General features: G+C 38.0%; 1 protein-coding gene across 3 annotated transcripts in view; it reads right to left on the minus strand.

The window, feature by feature from the left end:
• The window catches only part of DLGAP1 (DLG associated protein 1), a 989,022-nt gene that overhangs the window by 659,880 nt on the left and 304,345 nt on the right, over window positions 1–24,797 (minus strand). For 2 of the 3 annotated variants that reach the window (XM_064379377.1, XM_064379375.1), the window contains exon 3: window positions 12,026–12,121. The gene's annotated coding sequence lies outside the window, so the exon portion shown is untranslated. The remainder of the gene's footprint in view (window positions 1–12,025; window positions 12,122–24,797) is intronic. The other variant, XM_064379376.1, reaches the window with a different exon arrangement.

Raw genomic sequence — 24,797 nt, forward strand, 5'->3', positions numbered from 1 at the left:
TTCCATGGCATATTGCCTCTGGAAAACGCTGCTGTATGCTCATGAGAGTAAGAAAGTTTTGGCAAATAAAGTCTTAAAGTCTTAATATTATGAAAATAGTTTTGACCTTCTGGACTCCCTGAAAAGTCTTAGAGATTTCCATTAAACTATACTTTGAGTACTGGTATCTCCATACTTTGGGCTGGAGATGTGGTGTTTAAACACCACCTGCATTCATTTTTCTTTTGTCCTTTCTGTGTATTTTCAAATAGCCTGTCCTCAAGTTCACTAATTCTTTCTTCTGCTTGATTAATTCTATTGGTAAGAGACTCTGATGCATTCTTCAGTATGTCAATTGCATTTTTCCACTCCACATTTTCTGTTTCTCTTTAATGATTTCAATCTCTTTGTTAAATGTATCTGATGGTATTTTAAATTCCTTCTCCGTTTTATCTCGAAATTTGTTGAGTTTCCTCAAAACGACTATTTTGAATTCTCTGTTTGAGATATCTCTGTATCTCTAGGATAGGCCCTTGGTGCCTTATTTAGTTCATTCAGTGCTGTCACGTATTCCTGGATGGTCTTTATGTTTGTGGTTGTTCATTGGTGTCTGGACATTGAAGAATTAAGTACTTACTGTAGTCTACACAGTCATTTTTAAAAATAATTCTTGTCAAGTTGCATCTTTTTATTACACAGTCAAATGTTGTCCTTGGACATTCTTACCATTTAAACAAATACTCAAAAAATATAACTTGCAACCAACTATTATACTATTGTACTGTTTTATAAGGAAATTATTCTATTATCCAAAAATAACATTTATGTTCCTTTCAGAGAGTACTTAATACGTCATTTTATCAAAAATGCCAATATTAGTAATAATTGACCACGTAGAAATAACTTTTCTATTGTGAAGGTCTAGGTTGTCCAATTAACAACATCACCACCCACCACAATATATCTACATATCTATATCTATTTCTCATAAGGCTTGAGACAGCCTCGTCAGTATAATACTCATCTTGATAGTGATAGGTCTCTGAGACATGGCAAATAAAGACAGTATTCCACAATTAGATTTTAGTATCTTATAGATGTCTGAAAAAAATCAAGGTATCAAATAGCAATAGCAGTTTTTAGCTTCTAAATTATTTCTGACATAAAAAGTATAGAATGGTGAAATAGTAAGATTTATCTCAGAACATATTAACTTGAGAGGATTTATAGAATATTAAAATAAAAAAATAGCCAACAGGATTAAAGGGCTTGTTTGTACCTGTCTTTCTTTGAAAGACTTTCCAGGTATTCAAAAGTACTTGAATGTTATTATCTAAGTTTTTTTTTTTTTTGGCTATAGGTATATCTGTATTAGGGAGTACCCCAAGACCACCAATGCTGTGGGGTGATTCTGCTTTTGCAGAGTCATAGAGGTACTGCCTTGGAGGTCTCGGGTAACATCAGGAAGAATTCTCTAGATTGCCAGGCAGAGAATCTTGTTCTCCTCTCTTACTTTCTCCCAAACAAACACAGTATCTCTCTTTGTGCTGAGCTGCCTGGAGCTGGGAGAGAGGTGACACAAACTCACCTGTGGCCACCACCACTGGGACTGTTCTGGGTCAGACCTGAGGCCAGTATGGAACTGGGTCTTGCCCAAGGCCCACACTAACCACTGCTTGGCTACTGCTTATGTTCACTCAAGGCCCTAGGGCTCTAAAATCAGCAGAGAGCAAAGCCAGATAGGCTTGTATCCTTCTCTTCAGGATGGCAAATTCCCCTTTGCCCTAGGCAGGTCTAGGGACACGATCCAGGAGCCAGGGCCTGGAGTCAGATACTTTAGAAATCAACCTGATGCTCTATTGTACTACAGCTGAGCTGGTACCCACAAGTCAAAGTCTTTCCCACTGTTCCCTCCCATTTCCACAAACAGAAGAACCTCTCTCCACGGCTACCACTGCCCTAGGCCCATGGTAAGTACTGCCAGGGTACTACTGATGGTCACTCAAAGCCCAAGGGCTCTTGAGTTAGCTTGTGGTGAGTGTTGCCAGGCCTAGGACCCACTCTTCAGGGCAGCAGGCTCCCCTCTGGCCCACGGAAGGTCCAGAAATGCCAGTCAAGAGTCAAGGTCTAGTATTGAGGACCCCAAGCCTGCTTGGTGCTATATTCCCCAGTGGGCAACGTGGTACTTATCGTGCAAGACAAAGTCCACCTTACTTTCCCCTCTCATTTTCTAAAGCAGAAAAAGTCTCTACCCCTAGTCACCAAAACTCGGGATGTACTGGGTCACACGTGCATCCAGCATGGCTGAGTCATAACCAACACCCATGGCAAGTGCTGCCTGGCTGCTACTGTTGAATATTCAGGGTCCAGAGGCTCTTTACTCATCAAGAGATGACTCCCGCCAGGACTGGGTCCTTCCCTTCAAGGCAGTGCTTTCCTTTCTGGTCCAAGTTTTATCTAGAAATATCATGCAGTAGCTAGGTCCTCAGGACTCTATCTGTCCCAGCCTACTGTGACTGTGCTGGTATCTAAGAGGCAGGACGAAGTCCTCTTTACTCTTCCCTCTCCGATCCTCAAGCAGAGGGAAGGAATCTCTCGCAGAGTGCAAGTTCTGTTACCTGGTGCTGGGGGAGGAGCGGCAAAAGCACTTTCTTAGCTGCATCGGGTTGTGTCCTACTAGATCATGAGCACCCCAAGCCCACTGGCTCTGAGTCCAGCACAGCTCCAGGACTTGCCCAGGAATTGCAGTTCTTGTGGGCTTAACTACCATTTAAGTTTATTTAGAAGCTCAGAGCACTTTAGCCCACAGTGGTGAGGCTTGCCAGAATTAGGGTTCTGATTGCTGCGACAGACAATTCCCCTCTGGCTAGGGCTAGTCTAAGTGCTGCCGTCATGAGTGCTGGCTAAGTTCTGCCCCACATTGCTTTCCGCTGTGATAGGGCAGCACTGAGTTCCAATGCAAAGTCCCACAATCACTGTGCTCTCCTTCCCCCAGGTACACAGGTCTCCTCTCTGAGCCACAGGGCCCCTGCTGGAGACAGGAAAGGGGTGCTGCAGGCAATTCAACACTGTTTTCCCTACCCTCTTCAGTGCCTCTTTTAGTGATATGAAATTAACACCAGGCACTGTGATCACTCACCTGATTTTTATTTCTTATAAAGGTGGTTTTTTTGTGCAGATAGTTGCTTAATGTGGTGATCCTGCAGAGAGGATGGCAGTGGAGGCTTCTATTCACCCATCTTGCTCCACCTCCCCTGCTATACAATTTTGCTAATGTTTATTTTTATTTTTTAACATGGTATCATTGTTTCTTTAATCTTAGCCTTTAAATAAATAAGATAGGTAAAAAATTTTAAGTGAAAATTTCTAGCAGATGATGAGATAATAAAGCAGCACATGATAAAAAGATAATAAACCCAGCCAATATGTCTTTTTTCTTTTTCTTATAATTCTCAAGTTGCATCTTTTTACTGCATAGTCAAATGTTGTCCTTGAACATTCTTACAGTATAAACAAATACTCAAATATGTGATTTGTAATCAACTCTATTATACCATTATTCTCTTATTTTACAAATAAATTATTCCATCATCTAAAAATAACATTTATGTTTTTTCAGAGAGTACTTAATTGGTCCTTTTATTAAAAATGCCAATATCAGTAATAATTGCCTTTAACTTTTCTATGTTTAAGGTCTTGGTTGCCCAATTAATAATATCGCCATCCTGACAGTATGTCTATATATTTACTTACCTATATCTATTTATGTCTCATAAGGCTTGAGACAGCCTCATCAGAATGATTATCATCCTGATAGTGATAGGACTCTAAGACGTGACAAAGAAACACAGTATTCTACAATTAGATTTTGTATCTTACAAATGTCTGAAAAAATCAAGGTATCAAATAGCAATAGCGGTTTTTAGTTTCTAAATTATTTCTGACATGAAAAGTATAGAATGGTGAAATAGTAAGATTTAGCTCAGAACACATTAACTTGAGAGGATTTATAGAATACTAAAATAGAAAAATAGCCTGTGCAAAGGTTGATGAAATATCCCAACAAAACTGTATTGATCTGCTCCCGTTAAGTAGGCAGCTTTGAATTTCTGCTGACAAGTAATGGGGTTAACCAATATCAACTACGTAGTGTTATTTCACCTAATAAAATATCTTATATATTGAGTATGGGTCAACCAATTAGCAAAATGACAACTGAAACCCAAAAACACACAAAAAAGAACAAAAAATATTCAATATTTGCATGAATTTTGTAGTAAATGAATCTTCTATTGACCAAAAATTTGATTTCTTTTGCCTCTGGGTATAAAGCTGCATCTGTCTGGCAAATTGGTTATGAAAATAATTTTTTGGAGATTGAAAAAGAAAAAAATGAGTAATTTTGGTCATTCTGAATTCAGTTAAAAAATGAGACTGTATGAACATTTATTCAGGTTAAACTTTCACCTTGAAGAATATTTTAGTTTCTCCCCAAGCTGTGGCTAGATTACAAGGCAGAAAACAGAATGTAATTTGCAAACTTCATGCTTGACTCAGAGGAATCACTCTTGATGAAAAAGGCCTGGCTTGACACGTGAAACTATTAGCAATGTATAGAACCAGAGATATCTTGTGTAGATAAAAAAGATGCTGAATTTTTCCACTAGCCTTTCAAGCCACAGATGACTAAATTATGGATACATTTTCTAAAGTGTGTTCATTTTTTAGAGTCCTAAATAAAAGTTTCTTACTCTTGTAGAATTATGTTGATAATCTCCATTAACCTCCCAAACCATGGTGGGATTCTGGTTAGCTTCTAGCCTATACAGGTGTTTAGAGCTATATATGTTCAGTTCCTACCAGATGCTAGAGTTTTGTATACACTATCTCTGGTCTCTAAAGTGACCTTTCAGATAATAAAACTGCCCCCATTTTACAGATGAAGATACTAAAGTACATAGAGTGGTTCAGTCCATTCTCCAAGTTCACACAGTTAATAAATGAAAGAGCTGAGTTTTGAACTCAAATCTTTCTGAATCCCAAATCCTGCCTTTTCAACTCTACTTTCAAATATGTGCCCTTAGTTGACTGATTGACTCACTCATTCTTTTGTGTTGGATTTTCGGTGGGATTTCATGTGATCTGTACCTTGAAATTTCAAGATAAGGCACTAGAATGAATCCCAGGTGTTATGTATCCTAAACTCTTCTTTTTATAATGGAGATAACTGAAGTCTACGGAGTAGCCAAGAACATACATCAAGGTAATAAATTTGGGGCTAGGACGTTTACATTTTTAATTAATATTTAAGCTTTACTATTAGGCAAGCCACAACATAAAATAAAAATTCTAGTTTTCTCTTATAAAATTGAATTATGGGAGAGAGAGCCAAGATGGCTGATCACTAGCAGCTCAGGCTCGTAGTTCCCAGTGAAAGCGCAGAGAACAAGAGGACACCACACTTTCAGACGAATATTTGTTGCTCACGGACCAGGAGATTCCCAGCAGAGGAGCCCCACGGGTCGCCAGGGCGACTCTTGTGGCCGGCGCGGCGGTTTTGCTGGTGCCTTAGCACGCCAGTTTTTGGTGCAGAGTTCGGAGATTCCCGGGCAGAAAAGCACCATCAATCTTAACACCACTATTTTGGCCGGCGCAGTGGATTGCTCAGATTTCAGCGCTGGGAATCAACAAGTTGGACGTCTGCTCAGAGACCTAGTTAGAAAGTCGGTAATTACAAAGACAACAGACGGATAAATATATAATGAAGGGAAGAAATCAGCGTAAAAAGGCAGAGAATACTCAAAATCAGAATGCCTCTCCCTCTACAGGGGATCGCAATTCCTCATCAGTAACAGAACAAGGCTTAATGGAGAATGAGTGTGTTCCAATAACAGAAGCAGGTTTCAAAACGTGGGTGATAAGAAACCTCTGTGAATTAAAAGAACTTGTTCTAACCCAATGCAAAGAAACTAAGAGCCTTGAAAAAAGGTTTGATGAAATGTTAATGAGAATGGACAATTTAGAGAGGAATATAAGTGAATTGATGGAGCTGAAAAACAACACGAGAACTTCGCGAAGCATGCACAAGTTTAAACAGTCGAATTGATCAAGTAGAAGAAAGGATATCAGATGTCAAGGACCAGCTCAGTGAAATGAAATGAGAAGACAAGATTGGAGAAAAAAGGATGAAAAGGAATGAGCAAAGTCTCCAGGAAATATGGGACTATGTGAAAAGACCTAATTTACGTTTGATAGGTGTACCTGAATGTGATGAAGAGAATGAATCCAAGTTGGAAAATACTCTTCAGGATAGTTTTCTCTTTCAGGAAAACATTCCCAACCTGGCAAGGCAGAGTAATATTCAACTCCAGGTAATACAGAGAACACCACAAAGATATTCTTCAAGAAGACCAACCCCAAGGCACATAATTGCCAGATTTATTAGGGTTGAAATGAAGGAGAAAATACTAAGGGCAGCCAGAGAGAAAGGTCAGGTTACCCATAAAGGGAAACCTATCAGACTTACAGCAGATGTCTCAGCAAAAACCCTACAAGCCAGAAAAGAGTGGGGACCAATATTTAACATCCTTAAAGAAAAGAACTTCCAACCCAGAATTTCCTATCCAGACAAACTAAGCTTTATAATCGAAGGAAAAATTAAACCTTTTGCGAACAAACAAGTACTTAGTTCACCACCACCAGGCCTGCTTTACAAGAGCTTCTGAAAGAAGCACTATACATATAAAGGAACAACCAATATCAGCCTTTCCAAAAATATATCAAAAAGAAAAGAACATTAACACAACGAAAAATTTACACTAACTAATGGGCAAAACAGCCAGCTAGCATCAAATGCCAGTATAAAGTTATATATATTCTAATCGGATAAAAAGCCAAAACCCATTGCTATGCTGCATCCAGACCCATCTCACATGCAATGATACACAAAGACTCAAAACAAAGAGAAGGAGGAAGATTTATCAACCAATCAGAGAGTAAAAATAAACAAATAAATAAAAAGCAGGAGATGCAATTCTCTCCTCTGATAAAGTAGACTTTAAAGTAACAAAGAGCAAAAGAGGCAAAGAAGGACATTACATTATGGCAAAAGGATCAATGTAACAAGAAGAGCTAATGATTTTATAGATCAACGAGACAGAAAATTAACAAGGACATCCAGGACTTGAACTCAGACCCGGAACAAGTAAACTTAATAAACATTTATAGAACCCTCCACTTCAAATACACAAAACATACATTACCACCTCACACCTATTCCATAAGTGACCACATAATTGGAAGTAAATCACTCCTCAGTAATCGCATAGCATTTCATAGGTTTAAATGAAATATTGGTTGGCTGCTCGTTTGTTATTTTCTTCCCTTATTCCTTCCTGTTTACATCAAGTATAATTATTGGTATAAAAGAGGTTTTCAATACCCATTACTAAACTGCATTCTAGCCTGGGCAAGAAAGCAATACTCCCATTCTCTCTCTCTCTTTCTCTTCCTTTTTCTTCCTCCTCTTTATTCTTTTTCTTTCTTTCTTTCTTAAAAAAAAAAAGTGAATTATGAAATACATTTAAAAAAATAAATTTTCAAGCATTCATATGATCATCTATTATTGTTATTTATGCTAATATATAATTACAGGCTTTTTCATGAGTGCATTCTGCGGTTGACTCCACTACAGAATACATAACAAAAAAAAAAAGTGGAAACTTGGTTTAAAACATACAAAATAAATTTGACACTGAGCTCTAAAAGTAGGCATTGAGCCCAATTTCTGGAATAAATCAAAGAGTAGGCAGAAAACAGACAGAAGGAACAGTTATTTTAGCAAGAAAAGTAGGAAAAATTTACCAAGCCAATCATGGGATGATGTATGCAGATAAAAGATGTAGAGAGAAAATGTGCAACATTGACACATGAACACATTTGAATGCGAGAAAGCAAAAAAACCAGAAAGCGCAATTGTCCTAAATGTGAATAAACATTCAAATTATGCTGCAGCTGCAAAATTTAAACTCAAGGAAAAACATTTGCAAAGGAATTTATTAAATAGATGTGATTTGCTAGTTTCACACAACCAGTGGCTCTTTTACAAAGTAAAATGTACAATTTGTCTTGATATAAATGACATTTCCCCTGTTGTACTCAATCAAATAGCAAAAAGTCTTTTGTGAGAGACTGTGTTTATTAAAGAGCACAATACTATTGATACTCAGATGCTTGGGTTTTAACTACATAGTGTTATTTCACCTAATAAAATATCTCATATATTGAGTATGGGCTTATATAATAAGGTTTCTGTGTGAAGGAAAACCATCTTTCTCTATGGTATAAGGCAGAGTAGTTTCTTTGTAAGGAATTAAGTTTCTTGCTGAAGCCAGATCTTGGTTGCTAAACCTGTCCATCCATTCTTCCTTCCATTAAACCATCCATCTATCCATCCATCCATCCATCCATCCATCCATCCATCCTTTATTCATTCAACAGATATTTATGGGTCTCCAAAGTCTATGACACAGTAGAGGATACAAAAATGCATCACAAATCTTACTGTTGGGAATTTTATAATATTAAGATGGTATTTGACCAGAAGACTCAGATCTTGTTATTAAACTAACACACCTACCCACAATGGTGATGTTGGCAAGGAAGACCTTTTATTGTGATCAGTCTTTGACTCAAACAGCAATGCAGAAATTGTAGTGCCAGCCTGGATCATTTAGTTTACAGAGTGGTTCTCCAAGTTAAGATCCCATGGAACAACAGATCAGCATCATCTTTGGACATGTTAGAAATGTACACTCTTGGGCCCCACTCTAGAACAGGGGTGTCCAAGGGAGAGAATATAGTTATGTGTTCTTAGTTTCTGTTTCTGGTTGGCCAAGTAAAGCCCCGTCCTCGTCTCTTTGCCAGTTATCACTAGAGACAGAAACTAAAAGCCACGGCTGAGGCTGCTAAAAGCCTAAAACAAAACAGAACAACAATAACAAAATAAAGTGCTAGGATAAGCTTGCTCTAGACCAATCTGTTTGAAAACCACAAAGCCTTAAAATCACCTGGAAGGCTTGAGAAAAATCACAGAATTTATGTTTCTACACAACGTGCTAGACCACTGGTAAGTGAGGTCAAAGAATTAAAAAAAAAGTAAGTCTGACAACTTAGAGTGGCAGGCTTTAAATTGCTGCTTAAGACATTTAGATATGATGAATTGGTAAATCAGAGAACATTTTCTGAGCAAAAAGCAGACATGATCAGAGCTGTGATTTTGGAAGACTTTGGAGCCAAAGGAGACCAGGGAGAGGTAAACTAATGAGGGGCAATTACATTGTTCAGGTGAGTGGACACAGTAATTTTTCTCTGGTGATTCAGGGGGATGTCCAGCCTCAGATGAACTGGGGCCCTTCACTCAGTTTGCGTTCTGTGCTTAGGATATAGCTTGTTCTAAGATATATCTCTCCACGTCATGGATCCTCTTCACCCCTAGTTTAATTCTGTCTGCTCTTTTCAGTATTTCTGCTTTGCATCTGCCACAACTTTCCCGGTTTCCCTGCACTACCATTCTCTGCTGCCCTTTCTCCTGTCCCTTTCACTTTCATTTCCTTCATGAGGAAATCTGCATGTGAATGCACATCACTTTAAATGTTTGTTGTTGTCTGTTTTATTTTTAATAGCTGTTCCTTAGAGAGTTCATCAATTATATTCTTCCTCTGAGCATATGATCTTCTAGGTCACAACACAACCACAGGCTTTATCCAACTTTATTTTCAATCTGTTTAATGTCCTCATGTCAAAACAAAACAAAGAAGTTCTGGTTCACTTAATGTGCTAAATCTCTTTTTCCAGCTGACCATGGGCATAATGTTAGATGAATATATATGTTAGATGAATTATATATATATATATAATTTTGGTCACGCATTTCACACAAACAGGGTTGTTTCCAAATAGGAAAGAAAATAATTAAATTTTTGTGTATTTCACAGACACTTTCTTGTAAATGAAACAATATAAAGTAACAAATACAGCTATAATTAAATGTTATTATATTATCTCTGACTATTCCAAAATGTTGGTCATACTTTGAGACATTATATAATGTCTCAAATATACATGAGACTAGACGCACTTCTCACTTAGCTGACACTATCCCATTTACTGAAGACGGACAATTTATTCATGAAGAAGTTAGTTTTGAATCAGAGCTCACTCAGATTTTACTGTATTTGGGTATAATTATTTAATGTTTTTAAAACACAGAAGTTTTTTTTTCTCGGAGATCTTTCATTTAGGAGAAAAATGCTGATTCAGAATAAAGTAAAAGGAACTGCGACAGATGTGGCTGGCCCCCTGCATTGTGTCCCAGGGGTTCACTTTGGATGTCAGCCACAGCCGCAGGGGAGTCTCCTTGCCTTTGAAGGGATCCATAACCCTCAGGTCATAGACCGGTATTGGTTCATGGCCTGTTAGGAACTGGGCCACAAAACAGGAAGTGAGCAGTGGGCCAGTGCGCATTACAGCCTGAGCTCTGCCTCTTGTGAGGTCAGCGGCGGGATTAGATTCTCATAGGAGCACGATCCCTACTGTGAACTGTCCATGTGTGGAATCTAGGTACGTGCTCCTTATGAGAATCTAATTCCTGATGATCTGAGGTGAAGCAGTTTCACCCTAAAACCATCTCCCCATCTTCCCACCCTGTCCATGGAAAAACTGTCTTCCATGAAACTGGTCCCTGGACCACTGCCTAAAGGGCATATATACCTCAAGTGACAACTGAGTATCTTTCTGCCCATGCATGGCTGGCACAGCCCAGAATTGTGAGGGAATTCATGCCCCTGGGGGTCTAATTCAAAACCAAGGGGAAAAAGCTAGTCAGTAAACGTCTTGCTGCACATTTTTCTAACAGAAATGTGGGCATCTGTACCCCTCTTGGGAGGAACCAAGTTCCCACTGCCCGCACTGGTGGACTTGCTAACCCACCCATAATTTGGCTTGTGCTTCTTCCCTGATTCACTTTTGCTGCTTCTAACTCTTGATCTTTGGGATCAGCTCCCTAATAAATTGCCATACCCAAGTCATTGTCTTAAGCAAGTAATCCAAACAAAGACAATAGCTCATTATTCAGCAATATTAATCTCCTTCTGATCTGACACCACTTCTGTAGTATATTTGATTTATATGTGGTAAGATCTTTCTTTTTTCCCCCTCCAAAAACTATGCAATGAAATGAAAGGAATGGAAACGATAGCAAGGACTCAAGTATTTTCATTGCCTTTCTTTCTTTTCTTTCTCTTTTTTTGAGATGGCATCTCTCTCTGTCACTCAGGCTGGAGTGCAGTGGTGCAATCTTGGCTCACTGCAACCTCTGCCTTTCAGGTTCAAGTGATTCTCCTGCTTCAGTCTCCCAAGTAGCTGGAATTACAGGCACCTGCCACCACACCTGGCTAATTTTTGTATTTTTAGTGGAGAGGGGGTTTCACCATGTTGGCCGGGCTGGTCTCAAACTCCTGACCTCAGGTGATCCACCCACCTTGTTCTCCTAAAGTGCTGGGATTACAGGTGTGTGCCACAGCACCTGGCCTTTCATTGCCTTTTTTTTTTTTTTTTAGCACACTTAGATCACATTGAACCTGTCTGTGCTGATAAATGCAAATTTGTTCAATATGTGAAGAAAAGCTAACAGTATGCCATTTGCTTTCATAATTTCATGCTTAACCTAATATACAATATTTGGGTCCACAGATTTATAAAAATGGCATTTGCCTCGTATGCCATTCCAGATTAACAACCACAATGAAGATAAAATATACAAAATACATCTGGGCCAGATTCTGTATGTACGGGTAGCTAGGAAGTTAAAAAAAACACAGGCTTTAAAATCAACAGACTGTTAATATATCTGGAAGTGTATGCCAGGAATATTTTTGTTCACATATACCATGCTATTAAAAAATGTTTCATATAAGATAGCTGAAGAGGAAGCTATTATTTAAGAATGTGCTTCCAATAAACGTAAGGGGAAAGGGGGCAATTTTACCTTTGATTATCAGTTGTCCATTTTCCTTTCTTCCCAGGCAGGAAAAGATCCAAATGCAGGCTTTTTTTCACTCTGGGTACCTGATGTTCAGCTGCTCTGAAAAACAACAATGCAATAATTAGATGTAATAACTAGCTTGAAACAAAAAAATGCTTAAAAATGATCTCATAAGAACTACTCTGACAGCCATTATAGTCAATGTTGTCAAGAAGAGAGTTTCATAGAAAATCTACATGGCCGTGTTCCTGCATGAAGTCACATTTGGTATTTTTCTGCTTTTCAGAAAATAAAATCAATCACACAGAAAAAAAAATGTTGCTGTAATAAATAGGCTTGATATTCTACAATATACATTTCCTATCATTTATTCTCTTTAAAAAGCAAAAAATGCAAACATCAATAATCTGATTTTGTAAGATGTAGTATGTATATGAGATTGTATTCCCCTCCTGAGCATTATTTTATAATAAAATAATGTTGTATTGTTTTATCAACAGTACAGCTAAGCCACTGTGACTTTACAAAGGGCTAAAATGTATCATTTTCTTCCAGAGTGGTTCTTTCCATGCTGTAGAAAAACCACAGGAGGATGCCAATCATGGCATAATATTCCCAAGTGTGCTACCGTGGACTTACTGGTGCCTAAGTCAAGTCACTATCCTTAATTAGGACAAATATTTAATGCATGTGGGGCTTAAAACCTAGATGACGGGTTGATGGGTGCAGCAAACCACCTTGGAACATGTATACCTTTGTAACAAACCTACACGTTCTGCACAGGTATCCCAGAACTTAAAGTAAAATAATAATAATATTTAAAAAATCCTTTCTTAGAAAAGTGACAAAATGGAACATGTAACTGGACCCACACTTATGAAAGAGGTAACTATTCCAGATCACATCACATGTTATATGGCTGAGCTATGAGTTTCCTTTCTGAAAAGTGACGTAGAAAAGGACTGAGGTCACACACAAAAATGATCTGGTGTTGAACAGTGTAAGTAGTTATAAAGGTTTGTTTCTATGTTTTGTAAGCAATGTATCCTTTTGGATCTAGGTAGCATATTAAAATATTGTTAGCAGAGAATGAGAAAAATAGTGAATCTAAGTAGTAAGCAGAAATGTAATTATGTTCAGAATTGAGAATATAATTTGTATTTTTAACCTCCTAATTACTTATAAGAATTATAGTCCTTAAATGAGTGTGGAATTCATTTTACAGAAGAGGAAGAAGATGTCAGAAGAGGTGATACGGCTCGATCAAATTTGTGCAGTGAAGAGACAGAGAGGCAGAGGCAGAATTACATTCCAGATGCTCTGTCTGGAAGTTTAGTCTCTTTAGAAATTCACATCTTATTTCCAAAAAGAACACTGGACATTCGAAAAGTTCAGGGCTAGTACAATTCTTTGCAGAACTTGTTAAAACAATATTTTGAGACTGGCAAAGCTGGCAGATATGAAAATGCTGTGGGTGGTAAAAGGCAAGAACAACAGAAACACAACAGCCTCATGTATTTGCATGATACTTAATAACTCACTGGAGGAACATGTGACTTTCACACATACCTCCTTATCCATGCCATAGAAGACAAAAATGAGACTCCATCATCAAAAACTTTTAGTTATACCTTAAAGGTTATGAGCCCTGATTTATATACTATTATCCTGCTAAGTATTTTCAATATTCCATTGAACCAGACAAGCTCTGAGTGGAATTTCTTCCCCACATATATGAAGACTAAGTAACTCAAGAGACAATGAAAAATTGTTAATTTTGAAAAATATATAGAACTGATCATTTATCCTTTCATAACTATTCACTGAGAATTTATTGTCCACTAGATAGTACTCTTAATTTTCTTTGGAAACAAAGTGGAAAGATTATGCAATTTTGAAAAAGATACCCAGAAACACAAGAAGAAATTCATTTTATTATAATTGGAGTGTTTTATAAGTTAGATAATTGTTAGGTAAACAAATGTATTAATCACTAGGAGCGGTCTTAAATGTCATCTAGTCTAATGGTTCCCAAATGTAGTTGATCATCACAGTCATCTGGAAATTTCCATTAAAATACAAATTATAGAATTTCGTGCAAGATCATTTAAATAGGAGTATTCATGGGTAACGGCAGGGGAATCTGCATTTTGAAAATGCTTCCAGCTAATTCTCCTGATGAAGCAGGTTGGGAAACCTACCAATTCTGTCCAATGTCCTCATTACATACATAAGGAACACGAAACCAGAGAGTTGACTTGCTCAAAGCATTTGCTTCTTGGTGACAGGACTGAGATGAAAATGCAGAGCTCCTGATTCTCTATTTTTTTTTCTTTTCCTTACCCCAAGTGTCCCTCTTTTACTTTTTTCTTCTGTTTTTTTTTTTTTAGCCACCACATAATCAAGATTTAGCATCTATATCTGAGAAAGAAAAAGAGCAAAAGAACAAGTTAACTATAATTATTTGAGTATCAGAAGATGTAGGTATGTCTTCTCATTGGCAGCCTCAATGAATTTACATAGAGGAAAGGTGAAGGACAGGAATTTGGACTTCAGCTCTTCGATTCAATAGTGTGCCTCCTACTCTACCACTATCTTTTTCTAGAATCAGCTACTTGGGAGTTGTCTGCTGAGTCCCTTTCTTTGAGGTCTGCCCAGCACTCCCCATCTGCAGTTGTCAAAGGGGTCCTCTATCAGTTGTTTGCACATGGAGTCCTCATTCCTCACATCCCTGATTGGACCAGGAGAGGTGTTTCACCCAAACCAGGCCCATAACTGGGACTGCGAGGCTATAGCTTTGTCCAGGTAAAAGAGTGATGGGTAAATCATGGAGAAGGAAGCATGAGAGACACACATGGAAGGTGGAACAAGAACTCTCTCAATTCATCTGCCTCCTGCTCCCTTATTTTCCTTTTTTCCTGTGGTTTTCATGAGCTCATGTATCCTTAAGAGATAAAGAGACAGAGTCTTGCTCTGTCATCCAGGCTGGAGTACAGTGGTGCAATCATAGCTCACTGCAGCCTGAAACTCCTAGGCTCAAGTGCTCCTCCTGCCTCAGCCTCCAAAGTAGCCAGGACTAGATGTGCACCACCATACTTGGCTATTTTTTTTTTATTTAATTTTTTGTAGAGATGGAGTCTCTCCATGTTGCTCAGGCTGGTTTCAAACTCCTGGCCTCTAGTGATCCTCGTGCTTTGGCCTCCCCTTTTTTTAAAAACAAGTTAAATTACTTATTTTAAAATCAAGTTTTTTGACTTAAGCTAACTTAGTTTCTATAACTCGCAGCCAGAGTCCAGATGAATACACTTCATATCATTCATGTTATGTACGTTACTCTACACTTTAGTTATAGTATTCTAAGAGGCTTATTTAAAAACTATTGGCTGAGCGTGTGGACAAGGAAAAATACATACTACAAAGGTACTTCATTTGATGGAATACCTGTATTTTCATCAAATACACGTTTTGAAGTGTGATAAAGTGGAGAAGGCCCTGATCAGAGTCCTCCTTTGATCTCAGATCTGACTCTTACAAAGTTTCTGAGTTGTGAAAGTTACTTAGCCTCTCTGGGTTTTAACGTCCTGACCTGTAAAATACCTCCTGGCTAACTTTAGTCAGGTTAGTATGAGGAACAAGGGAAAGCACTCATTCATTCTCTCATTCATTCATTCACTCCACCATACTGCAAAGATTTACTAAGCATCTATTATATGCCAAGCACTATCTAGGGGATGGGAATACATTAAGGAACATTTCATTTTAGTGAAGGCAAATAAACAGAAAATAAATAATAAATATAAAGTTGTACATTATAGAGCAGTTTAGAGGGTAAAACATTCTATAGATGTAAGAAAAATAGACCAAGGTAAGAGGTATCAGAAGTGCGTGGGGAGGGAGGCGTGGGGAGGGGAGGGGAGGGGACTCCATCACGAAAGTGAGGTTTGACCAAAAACTTGAGAGTAAGAAAAATAGACCAAGGTAAGAGGTATCAGAAGTGCGTGGGGAGGGAGGCGTGGGGAGGGGAGGCGTGGGGAGGGGAGGCGTGGGGAGGGAGGCGTGAGGAGGGGAGGGGAGGGGACTCCACCACGAAAGTGAGGTTTGATCAAAAACTTGAGAGATGAGAGGGAGTGAGTTACATGCTAGAGAAGGCTATTCCAGGCAGAGGGAACTGCAGGGGTTAAAGCACTACGGTGGGAGTGTTCCTGGTTGGTCTTGGAATTGCCAGAAAGCCATGGGATGGAGTGAAGTAAGGAAGGAGGTTAGAAAGTCTGTGCACAATTTCCTTCTACAAATCTGCTGCCCATTGTGAACCCTGTGGGAACTAATGAAAATAAGTTACAACAAATGGCATTACTTGGGCACTCTACAGTTCACATCATGCTTCTGTATGGATGAGCTCACCCTGCTACCTGGAACACGTTTTCCTCACTGGGTCTTCTACGGGACTGTGAGAAATGGTAGTAGGTACAGATGATACAAGGTAGTTCAACTACAATTGCTAAGCTCATAGACTTTTCTCTCACAGTTGCCATTTAGTATATTTTCCGAATGTAAAGATGTGTATATTTGCCCTTCCAAAGTAGTGAATAAGGAATTCATTAAGATGAAAGTACACTACTGAAAAGTGAGTATATGTATATTAAAAGATGTATGTCCCAGCAATTCAGTACTTAGACAAGCTTATGAGCACAGATGAGTTGTTATGAATTTGTAACATTAAACATTGGTGGGGGGTGGGGTGCTGTGGGGAGGTGGAGGAAGTGGGTCAAGGGTGGTTCATGGCTTTTGGCTTTGACTCTGAGAGTGACATGGGGGCTGTGGCAGGAGTTTCAGCTTACAGTTGACATGGCTTATGTTTGAAAACCTCATCCTGGCTGCTGGTTGGGAATAGTACATAGGAGAGGTCAGGATGCAGGTAGATGGAAGGCTTGTGAACCATCCAGGGAGTGACAATGTTAGCTGCGACTTGAAGGGCTGAGGAGCAGTCAGATCCATGCTGAACTTGTTCTGAAGCAACAGCTAATAGGACCTCTTGATGGTTTGGGTGATGAGGGTGAGAAAATCAAGAGGCAACAATGATCCCAAAGTTTCTGGTCTAGCAACTGGATGAGTGACCTCAATGTCACCTGAGATGAAAAAGGCTGAGGCTAGAGCAGGCTTTTTAGAGAAAGCTGATGCATTCAGTCTGGCCATGTTGATTGAATTATCAGTGCCAACTGGACTTGACACATAGGTGGTTGGATATACCACACTGGAACATAGGAGAGAAGTCTGGGCTGGAGTTTGGTTTAGAAGCGTTGTGGTCTAGCATAGGCAATTGGTAGTATTCCTATTTCCATCACCACAGATGATTATATAAGAGTTAAATAAAATAATATCTGTAAAGCACAATACCTGGTATGTAACAGGAATGCAACATATTGTAATTCCCTTCTATTTCCTGCCTTTATTTATAAAGATACCTTTTTCTACTGACTATATTATAAGATTATGTTTACCTTTCTATGGAAAAAAATCAATTTCTGCAAGACATAATATCATACTTTACATTCTGGCAGTCCTTTTTAAAACATAAGGGAAATAAACTTCTAATAAAATGTTGATAATCATACTCAGTAAATCATAAAAGAGAATTTCCAGGAAGCACGGTAAATTTTTGTTTGGACAGGAGCTGAAAGGTCTAAAGAGAAAGTGAAAGCTGAACAGATATGAATCTATAGACCTAAAGAAACCCTCCACTTTTTTTCAGATCTCCCTGGGTATCTTTGGACATAGATCTTCTTTTTTTACTTTATCTTCTAGCACTTAAGAATATTTTTTTAAGCAATGACTAATAGTTCTGTAAGATAAGAAGATACAGAAATATAAGAAAATGATCACATAAACCATAGGGCTGAGTGCACAGCTGAGGAGGAGCATTTCTGAAAGGCATGGATGGCTGAGAAACTCTGGAAGTTCTAGGGTGAAATCTTCATACTGTACAATTGTATCTTTAAAATGGGTTTCTTGATTTATAAATGCCACTTTAACAGAAAAAATTTTAAACTAGAAACCCTCTTTGTTTAAATCCTGCTTTACAGATGAAGTTTATGAAAACTAGAGGGGGGCGTGGCTTGCCTGAGATCATGGGCCACCAGGAGCAGAGGCGGGACCCGGCCCCCAGCTCTCCTAACTGTGGGTGTCTGTCTTTGCACTCAAATAGTTTCTCTTAAGTTGTTTCGCCCAACTCCCTGTTTTATGTAATAAGCATCATTTGTTTTAAATCTCACATTTTGTTTTAAAATTTTACTTAAATTTTACCTTATAGTTCATAAACTACTACGTACGTTTGAAAACAGTGGTAAACTATTTCTCTGCTTTACTCCACAGATCTTAGAAATAAACCCCAGAACGAGGTCTGCATTTATCCTGTGACTTCAATGTGTCTGAGACAACATTAGCTCACATAATAAAATAAGGAAGACTAGGCAGTTTCCACTTTCTTTGCAAACCATTTTGCTAACTGGTTCCTCATTTGTGTATAAGAAATTTCAAGGCAGGCTGGATTCATGTGTATGTGACCCATGCAGCTTCCGAGGGAGGACCCCAAACTCAGAAAAGCCCTGTGCTTCGTGCAATGATTTTAGTAGTTGAACCAGTGTTTTGTGGGCAAAGTCCAATGGTACAGTGAGCATCAAGGGAGCAGGGGCTGTCTGCACACTCTGCACGTGCTCAGCCATTCTGCACTGTCTCATTCACACAAGCTGTGCATAATGGTGAATTCTAGGGGATGCACAATTCATGATAGTCTGGTGAGTTTCAACATGAGAGCATGAGTGTGTTATGTCTGTGAGTAAGTGGGGAAGCTGGCAGCCCCAAGAGGCCATGCCCTCCACTGGAACCAGAACTCCCTCCAAACTTAGCAAGAAGGCAATGGGTCCCAAGAAACACAGATGACCATGGGAGCCTACTACATCCTTTGTTCCTTGATTAATTCCCTATATCAGCCAGCTGTTTGTGCTGAAAATGAAGACATACAAAAAGAGAAAAAGAAAGAGCAAACCACAGCTCTTTTTCTTGCAATCCTTTCTTACTCATGAGTAAGTCAAAGGGAGACAGTGTATCCAGAAATGAAAAATAAACAGTTACTAAAGTCCTGTATATCATTTCCATTGTTTGGGTAAGGATGACATACATATGTACGATCTACGATGCCTAATTTTTGCTGATTCTGCATGCAAAGCAAACATTCTTATATTTGCATTGCACAATACAAAGTGAATGGTAAAATTTGTCCTAATGGTTTATACTTTTGTTTTTTCTTTACCTGGAATAACATAAAATAGCAAATAAAAACTAGTAGGAAAAGTCAAGAGAGCAATGGCGGAAGAAAGTACAGCTTTATACATTTTCACCTTTAATGACCCTTTGTTCCTGCTTTCTGAACAAGGGGACTGCATTTTCATTTTGCCCTGGGTCCTGTAAATGATGTAGCCATTAACATTCACTCCGTTATTATGAACTGGCACACACATTAGCAAGTGCTTCCAGCATTATTAACTCACAGCTTAAGAATTATATGGAGGGCTTTGGAACACCTTTTTCGAAAATCCTAGTACAACTACAAACTGAATTAATCTGCTCTCTGTTCTAAGTGTCTTCTCTCGTTTTCCAACCAGCTCCTTGGACATCTGACCAAAGTCCCTAATTCAAGTCAATCCTTCTCAGAAGTTCCCCAGCTCTTAATTTGATTTGTCATTTAATTTAATTTTAATCTTCCATTTGAAATGCCACTGCCCTCAAGGTCGAATACTCAGCTGGGGAAGAGAGAGAAAAGTCAGTGATAAAATAAATTTACACTAAGGTGTGAATAATGAAAATAATTGATACTTTCGAGGGATATTAAAGTAAGCATATGTCCAAACTCATCAGATTGCATATATTAAGTATGTATAGCTTTTTGTTATCAGTCATCCCTCAATAAAGCTGTTTTAAAAAAAGAACCACTTGTTAAGCCTAAATGAACTTAATAAGTAAAAACCAATGTTTTAAAGGAAGAAAACTTTGTATTACTATATGCTAAGAAGACCCCCTTCTAGCCCAATCCATTTGAAAGAATGAGCAGTCACCTATTTCTGAACAACTGCACATTACTTTTTTAAAGATGAAGTAATATGCATATACTACTTTGCTGCCCAGTTGGTTTTCTGTCTTCAACTCTCCTCTTCCATCCATCCTCCAAGCAGCTGCCAGAGAGTCGGTCTAAAATACTGTCCACTGTAAACCTGATTGGCTTGAACTCAATCAATTGCTTGCAGGGTCTGATACAACCTCCTTGGTTAGGAAGTCAGTGGCCTTCATGATCTGGCCCTGAAACTCTCCTTTGCAAACTCCAACAAAACCAAACTGGTTTCTTGACCTCATCCCTCTGAATCCTTTGAATCTTTGCTGTTCTCCTCTTCTTTGCCTGGCAAACTCCTCCTCATCCTTCATGAGTACATCAAAAATTAAGCCTATTCTTTTCAGTTCTTTCTTCACTCTCTTCCTGTTTATCTGTTTTTCTCCGTAGAATGAAAACTCCCCATGGAATAAACCTGGGCTTTTCATCTGATATCTTTGGCACCTAAACTCAAACTTGGCACGCTGTAGGTACTATACAAATGTGGGTTGAATGTATGTAAGAAAAAAAATAAAGTAATGTGTACTCAAACACAACCAGACATTTTCCAGTTAGTTGAAAAGGGCCTTTCAATCATGAAATATATAGGCTTATTTCATTTCTTTAAAGTTCACCAAAAGAAAAGCACTTTCAAATGTGTAGTGCTAGTTGGAAACTTAGTCTCCATTCTCTTGTTTATACTTTTTTTTTTGGTTTGTGTTCTTCCCTGCTGTCCTTATATGTCAGTCTGCCTGTGGAAGCTTGAAAACTTCAGGAATTTGGCCAGAGGACTCTGCTGAAATGTTAAGGTATTGCCTCCCACACCAACTCACTTCTTTGCAAATAAGATGATTTTGGAATCCTCCGTGAACAGAAAATGTGTAATGATTTGTGATATCACAGCTGTTGCCGTGTTACGAAAAGATTGACGATTTATTTACAACTAAGATATTGCACTATTCAGCAATATCTTACAACCTGTGTGCAGAGGAATAAAAGTCATTTTCCTTAAAGCAGAATTCTTGGCTAAAAGGAGGTTTATCACCCAAGCATTGGGATAAACTAGAGATTTTGATGTTTGTTGTCAATCACTTACATGGGAAATCTCAATGTCTTGCATTTGCAAGGCATTTCTTTCTTAAAATCTCCAAGAGTAAAATTCACTAGATTATTATAATCTGTTTATCCCTACTGAACTCCCATTACTTTCTCTCCATCCACTGGGCTGACTGCCTTTCACATTTCTTTCAGTGTTTGCCCCTCTGTATAAGCTTAACTTTTGTTATAAGCTACAATGTATTGAGTACATTCTATATGCCAGAATCTTGTGTAAGCATATTTTTAATACATTATTTCATTTAAAATTCACAATATGCCTAATGAGGTAGGTTCAATGATTATTACCACTTTGCATAATAGGAGACTGAGATGCAGAGATATTAAGAAATTCAACATTAGAGATGTTAAGAAACCAAATTATTGTACCTGTAAGTGGACATATCACTATGCAGACCTAGACAGTCTGGTCTCAATTTCATCTCTCAGTGCCTGCCTCAGGTCAAATGTGCAGATTTATTTTTTATGAATTAATTTCCACCTTCTTATTTCATTCCTTCATATAAGCCTGTCTGTAAGGCTTTCAAAGCTTACCATGTCCCAGGAACTTTAAATATCTTACTTCATTTAGATATTATTATCCTATTTTACAGATACCAACATTGAGGCACTAAGAGATTATGTTACTGATGAGATCTCACAGAAAATTTTGGATCCAAGATTTAAATCTAGTTCTTTTTACCATTATGCTACATTGTACTCTTCTGTGTCAGATTTTGTTTTCCTTATTTATTTATTTTTATATTATTTATTTATTTTTAATTATATTTTAAGTTCTGGGGTACATGTGTAGAAAGTGCAGGTTTGTTACTTGGGTATACACATGCCATGATGATTTGCTGCATCCATCCCCCCATCATCTACATTAGGTATTTCTCCTAATGTTATCCCTCCCCAATTCCCCCATCCTCTGCAATCCCTTCCCTAGCCCTCCGACCCCTTGACAAGCTCTAGTGTGTGATGTTCCCTTCCCTGTGTCCATGTGTTCTCATTGTTCAACATCCACTTATGAGTGAGAACATGCAGTGTTTGGTTTTCTGTTCTTATGTCAATTTGCTGAGAATGATGGTTTCCAGCTTCATCCATGTCCCTGCAAAGGACATGAACTCATCCTTTTTTATGGCTGCATAGTATTCCATGGTGTATGTGTACCATATTTTCTTTATTCAATCTATCATTGATGGACATTTGGGTTGTTTCCAAGTCTTTGCTATTGTAAACAGTGCGACAGTAAACATACATGTACATGTGTCTTTATAATTGAATGTTTTATAATCCTTTGGGTATATACCCAGTAATGGGATTGCTGGGTCAAATGGTATTTCTATTTTTAGATCCTTGATGAATTGCCACACTGTCTTCCACAATGGTTGAACTAATTTACATTCCCACTGACATTGTAAAAGTGTTCCTATTTCTCCACATCCTCTCCAGCACCTGTTGTCTCCTGATTTTTTAATGATCAACATTCTAACTGGCATGAGATGGTATGTCAATGTGGTTTTTTTAATGGCTGAACAATAAATTCCATAGTTTATTTTTTCTTCAACTTTTATGTTTCAAGGTACACGTGCAAGATGTGCAAGTTTGTTACATAGACAAACACGTGCCATGGTGGTTTGCTGCATAGATCAACCCATCGCCTTGGTATTAAGTCCAGCATTAATTAGCTATCCTTCCACTCTCCCTCCTCCCACCTTTCCCTAGGACAGTCACCAGTGTGTGTTGTTCCCCCCACCACCCCCATGTGTCCATGTGTTCTCATCATTCAACTCCCACTTATATTTATAAAACATGTGGTGTTTGGTTTTCTGTTTCTGCGTAAGTTTGCTGAGGATAATGGCTTCCACTTCTATCCATGTCCCTGCAAATGACATGATCTCATTTCTTTTTATGACTGCATAGTATTCCACGGTATATATGTACCACCTTTTCTTTATCAAGGCTATTATTGCTGAACATTTGGTTTGACTCCATGTCTTTGGAATTCACTATTGTGAATAGTGCTGCAATGAACATAAATTTCCCTGTTCTTAAAAATTGATTTTCTATGCCAAAGTACAGAAGAGCCTAATTTAAAAAAAAAAATCAGGTTGGTGACTAGTTCATTTGTTACTGCCAAATTTTTAGCTGCCAAAGAGACCAAAGTCTTACTTCCAAGCCTGTATATGTCAGTTGGCAATGCTGGTTCCACTGCCACAAACTGTAACTCTGTTCCCAGTCAGCCACTTGCAAAATGCATGCTGCTAATTATGAAGCTGAGAATTATGTACTTTTGAAGGTAGATGGAAGTTTATTATGTCTTGGATCTAATATCATCATTTCATAGATAAGAAAAGCACAGAGAGATTAAGTGACATATCTACGATGACACAGTAAATTCATAGCAAGGTTGGGACAATAATTGAGATTTTCTGACACCAAATCTGAGGTCTTCATTGAATATGAAAAAGCAACCTATGCAGCCATTTTGTCATTGTGTCTTAAAAAAATGTATTCATACATTCAACAAATGCTGAGTTGTCACTATGTGCCAAAGACCTTTGTAGGTGCTGGAGACAGAGCAGTAAAGAAAAAAGAAAGATTCCTGCACTCCTGGAGCTTTCTATCTTGGCATTGTAATGGCAGAATGGAACCAACTGTTAGATGATAAAATGTTATATGAATTTAAGTTACTTTGAAATTAATTACTGGCTGAAAACAAGTGGTCATTTAAGAAGCACTAGGCTGAAATAAGGATGATCCAAAGCTATAATGTCTCAAAGGCAGAAGAGCTTATTAGTCTGGTTACAGTTTTGTACGTGTAAACAAAGCCTACTCGTTGCATTGAAAGGATTATTGGTATCAATAAATAGAAATGGTGTGGGTTATGTAATACCAATGGAGAAACAATAAGATAGGATCCCTGCTCTCAAGGAACTTAAGGATGAAGTATATCATGTACATTAAAGGAAATGTTTTACCTTTCAATTAAACTTTTTAAGAAAAATTTTATCACATTAAAAATTATCTTTTACCCTAACAGATACAAATCATTGTGTACAGCTACTGATCCAAGTTAATTGTAACTACAGGGAAGTAAATAATCTGAAATCCAAAAATTCTAGCCAAATTATCTGAAATTAATCCATTTGAACTCTTTGTAAAGGTTTTATACCTGATTTTATATCAACATGTCCAGTGTCAGAGAAATAACAACAATAAAGTGTAAATTTGTCTCTAAGTAAATATATATCTTATTTTTCTTGCCAATAATTATTGTAATAAAGTGGCAAAGTTGAGCTCTTGGTCACAAGGTGTGGCTGCATTTGCTATTAGTCTGAATAGAAACAGCCACCCTAAAGCTATTCAATAATGGAAAACAGAAAGCTGTGCAATTTAAAGTGCTCTACTAAGCCTATTCCTTAATTACAATATTTTGCAATGTCAATGCACACCATTATTTGCAATAACTAGTCTTTTAAAAAAACATAGTTATGTTTTGAGCTTGTTACAAAGTATGCTTTGTTGTCTTCCAGGATG

Source organism: Aotus nancymaae, unplaced genomic scaffold (assembly GCF_030222135.1).
Source record: "Aotus nancymaae isolate 86718 unplaced genomic scaffold, 86718_ANA_hifiasm-v0.15.2.pri h1tg000020l, whole genome shotgun sequence".
NCBI classification, from domain to species: domain Eukaryota; kingdom Metazoa; phylum Chordata; class Mammalia; order Primates; family Aotidae; genus Aotus; species Aotus nancymaae.